At 33.4% G+C, this 5000-nt stretch overlaps 1 protein-coding gene and 1 long non-coding RNA gene across 2 annotated transcripts in view; both read right to left on the reverse strand.

The window, feature by feature from the left end:
• The window catches only part of LOC138866022 (uncharacterized), a 1873-nt gene extending 1242 nt beyond the window's left edge, over positions 1 to 631 (reverse strand). The window contains exon 1 of the long non-coding RNA XR_011399502.1: positions 1 to 631. This exon is cut by the window's left edge and continues 857 nt beyond it. This is a non-coding gene — a long non-coding RNA (uncharacterized lncRNA).
• The window catches only part of LOC113818338 (uncharacterized), a 66751-nt gene that overhangs the window by 57701 nt on the left and 4050 nt on the right, over positions 1 to 5000 (reverse strand). The gene's annotated exons all lie outside the window — the stretch shown is intronic.

Genomic DNA, 5000 nt, shown 5'->3' on the forward strand with positions numbered 1-5000 from the left:
ACCAGGATGGACAGAATACCAAATAATTTAACAAAGTCGAATATCACGAGTTCACGACAAACTTGAAGATCGGCCTACATATGTTTATGCAACCTTAATCTGACTAACATACATGCGCATAAATACACACAGACATCTCCCATAGACAATACAAACATACCTCATTCACAGTACCTAAAAAAACGACCAAAAATACAGCACAACACAACAGCAATCTCAACAACCGTACTTCTACACCCGGGGAACAAGCAATTTAGAAATCACATAAGCATAATTGCCCGACTGTCCAACTCACAGGGGTTTTATAACAAGCCTCCCTCATCCACGTCTACACACAGTACCTTTTCAGCCCACGGCCGCCACGAATGCAAACAAGAAACAGCCGTTACTATTAATTTACGAGCGGTGTCGTGTTCACCAAAAGAGGCATGTTGTGCAGCAGGAAAGTATAACACTTTTATTCACGATGTTATGATGAATGTTTTTTTTATTTTCTTAGTTTTCTTTTCGGGTCTTTGTGCATTTGTGGAAGGAACGGATAAATTATTTCTTCGTGCGTTGAAGTTTACCGATGAATGATGATGATAATAACGATAATGTTAATGACAGTACTAATGGCAAAATTGCTGACAATAACGATAATGTTAACGACAGCACTAATGGTAAAATTGATGAAATTGATAAAGAGAAATGATGATAATGATGATGATGGCAGTGGTGATGATGGCACGATGATGTCAGTGGTGGCAGAGATGGAGGTGTTCGTGGTCTTAAATGGAGATAATGAAATAGCAAAATAAGAAACTTAAAATAAAGTATAATGATAATAACAGTAACAATAATAAGCATAGTAATAGTAATAATTACAGTAATGATAATAGTAATAATTACAGTAATGATAATAGTAATAATTACAATAATGATAATAGTAATAACTACAGCAATGATAATAATAATTACAGTAATTATAATAGTAATAATCACAGTAATGATAATAGTAATAATCACAGTAATGATAATGATGACAATAATGATAACACCATTAGCACTGCCATTACTCTTACTAATACTAGCATTATCACGAACATCAATATCAATAACAAATAAAATAACAACAGTAACGATAACGATGAAGACGTTAACGAACAGTAACCAGGCTGATTCGACTCGCAAATGAAGCAACTAGCAGTTAGGCAGCTAAATGACACGACACATTTTGATACGTGCTCTGATAGTTTGTTTACATGTTGTGTATGTTTAAAATTGACGGTCCTCTATCTTTGTCCTGCGGCTGAAACCTGCTGCGGTCTGCTTGGCATTGTTCCTCATTTTATCTCCGGTCATTTCTAACCAGGAATTACAACAGACTAACAACAGAGAATAGCTTACGAATAGCTTACTGTTTGGGGTTTTAATCTTTGTTCATTTCTCAGCGCGAGTTACGTCGGGCAAATGACAACGCTTTTCAAAAGACCTTTTTTTTAATCGTTTCTGATGTTTATATTCGTTCATTTCTAACCATGAATTACACCAGACTAACGACAACGCTGTTCAAACAAAGACCAAACAAAAACCTTTTTATTCTTTGCAACTTCATCTTCGCTCATTTCTACCCATGAATTTTTAACTATGAATTCCATCAAACTGCGACAAAGCGCTTACTGTCTCCAAACTGAATCCCTGCTCATTTTCTAGCTCATTTCAAACTAACAACTCAAAAAATACTCCGATTTCAACCCTGCTCATTTCTAACCACGAACCCAACCAAACTAGCAACACAAAAAAACTAATTATTTCCAATTTAATCCCTGCTCATTTCTAACCACGAACCCAATCTAACTAACAACACACAAAAAAAGCTCCCAATCACTTCCAATTTAATCCCCGCTCATTTCTAACCACGAATCCAATCAAACCAACACAAAAAAATCCTAATTATTTCCAATTTCGACCCCGCTCATTTCTAACCATAAATCCAATCAAACTAAATAAATAAATAAATAAAAAACTCCTGGTCATTTCCAATTGCAACCCCGCTCATTTCTAACCACGAATCCAATCAAACCAACACAAAAAAAACTAATTATTTCCAATTTCGACCCCGCTCATTTCTAACCACGAACCCAACCAAACTAACAACACAAAAAAAAACCTCCAAATTATTTCCAATTTCGACCCTGCTCATTTCTAACCACGAATCCAACCAAACTAACAACACACAAAAAAAAATCCTACTTATTTCCGATTTCAACCCCGCTCATTTCTAACCACGAATCCAACCAAACTAACAACACACTAAAAAAAAATTCTTCATATTTCCGATTTCAACCCCCCTCATTTCTAACCGCGAATCCAACCAAACTAACACAAAAAAAATCCAATCAAACTACTCAAAAAAAAAAAATCCTAATCATTTCCAATTGCAACCCCGCTCATTTCTAACCACGAACCCAACCAAACTAACAACACACAAAAAAACTCCTAATTATAAAATCCTAATCACTTCCAATTTCGACCCCGCTCATTTCTAACCACGAACCCAACCAATCAAACCAACACAAAAAAAACTCCCTATCATTTCCAATTTCAACCCCGCTCATTTCTAACCACGAATCCACACCAGCCGCAACTTCGACGAAACGACGCTGCTTCTCCAACCGCCAAACGACTGCACCTCGCCCTTCGACATTTACAATCACGATGTATAATCAACGGCATTTAGCGTTTATCTCACGTGAGAGCAAATGCTACCTCCTCCATGACTCCATTCGTGAGGTTGTTAGCATTCCCTCCCTCTCGTTGGTGTGTATGAACCTCCTCTTTTAATAATACGGCTTCCATTAAAAAAATAAATAAATAAATAAATGGACACATAAGCATTTATATACAAGACGGAATGAGTAATTCACTGACTCGGGTCTGACTTGTTCGTTTCCCTGAATCGCCCCAAATTTCAACAGCTCTTCCACTTAAATCAAAAAATAACAATGAATACAAAAAACAAATAAAATTCACGGGGAAAAAATACATAAAATGACGTTCAAACACGAAACGACAACGTTAAAAGGGTAATAATGCAATCTCGTTATCGCTTATTCCACGATACGTAGCATCCCTTGCCCCACGTGATGCAACGCTCATGAAACGGCCAAAAACGTACATTATTCCTGAAAAAAATACACGACAAAAAACGTACATTATTCCTGAGAAAATACACGCCAAAAAAACGTACATTATTCCTGAAAAATACACCGACTTGTAGAATTGACGTAGTTTCCACAAGTCAACGTTCCTACATAACGAAAAGTCTTTGACGTGCAATACGCCAAACTTGGGCGCTTATTCTACCCATATAACGACTCAAATGGTCCTTATGTGTCACGTGCGCCACAATTAAGGTGTGACAAAATACACGCATTTTTTTTCTGAACGTGTCAAATCCTGTGGTAATTTCCTCTACTTTGCCACTCCTTTGACGTGAAATTAAATTTGAATATCCTTGTTTATTTTATTTTTTTTTTTCAAATGACTCCGAGAACTTGTATACATTCATCATAGTTTTGTTTGGTAAAATATATCCTTTCTTTGAGCTTTCTAATGCTGTTTATGTGAATACTGTAATCATCATCATCGACACTATATTCATCATATTGTCAACAATACTTAAAATCCGAAAATCAAGAAAACTAGTAAATAGACGGGATTGATAGGACTATTAACGACTTCTTAGTGATTATTTATTTGCAGAGTCACCTATCTAAATAGAATTAATGAACTAAAGCCACATATACGTGCGTGCCAACCTAGGCGAGATTAGGTTAGCCTCCCCACCTTTCTCCTCCACACGACAAGTCAAAATTCGGATTCGAAAAACGCTTCGAACACTTTAAAAGAACCGCCAAAATATGGACAAAACATTAAAAAATAAATGAAAAAAAAAACTTTGTAGGCAGCGCTAACCACACTTCAACGACGTTCGAAAATCCAAATTCAAAATACACACACAAAAAAAAATAATAAAATAAAAATAAACTTTGTAGGCAGCGCTAACCTCAATTCAACGACGTCCGAAAATCCAAATTCAAAATACAAAACTACATTATTTAAGACACTTAATTTCCTACCACATTAATTTTCTATTATGGAATCCCTTAATATGGTCTTTGTATCCTACCACACTAATTTTCTATTATGGAATCCCTAAACTAAAATCACTGAAATTCATCACTTCACATCAAACATCACACATTTGGCTGAATTAAATGTTAATTACATGAAACATTAAACAAGACGTTTCCTTTTTGGATACAATTATTTTTTTCCATTTGATCTCTTGTTTTAAAAGTTAGCGTGCATCGTAAATAGCTCAAAAGTTAATCAAATACATAAATCAATAAATATAGAAGTAATACATAGATGAATAAATACATAATTCATATATAAATAAATAAATACATATTTATTCATTTATATATTATGTATAATTCACATGTAAATAAATAAATACATATTTATTCATTTATATATTATATATAATTAATATATAATTGAATAACTATACATGTAATATATAAATTAATAAACATATAATTAATATATAACTGAATAACTATATAAGTAATATATAAATGAATAAATATAATTAATATATAACTGAATAACTATATAAGTATACAAGTCATACATAAACGAATAAATATATTAGTAATACATAAATAAATTTATAATTAATAAATAAACAAATATAATTCTAAATGGTCTTTCGCGGAAACAATACTTGCAGAGTATTAACACAATAAAAAAAAGATATAAAAAATAAAATAAAAATAAAAACTTGTTAGTATCCTGTTTTAAAATTTCGACACAGACCCGGACGGAAAAAAAAACAATTCCCAAAATTAATCTGCGTTATTTAAAGGAAACATAAATGAATAGATAACAAGGGAATACAGGAAGAGGAGAAAGGAAAGGAAAGGGTAGAGGCAAGAAAACTTAGCAAA

This window comes from Penaeus vannamei, chromosome 23 (assembly GCF_042767895.1).
Source record: "Penaeus vannamei isolate JL-2024 chromosome 23, ASM4276789v1, whole genome shotgun sequence".
NCBI classification, from domain to species: Eukaryota; Metazoa; Arthropoda; class Malacostraca; order Decapoda; family Penaeidae; genus Penaeus; species Penaeus vannamei.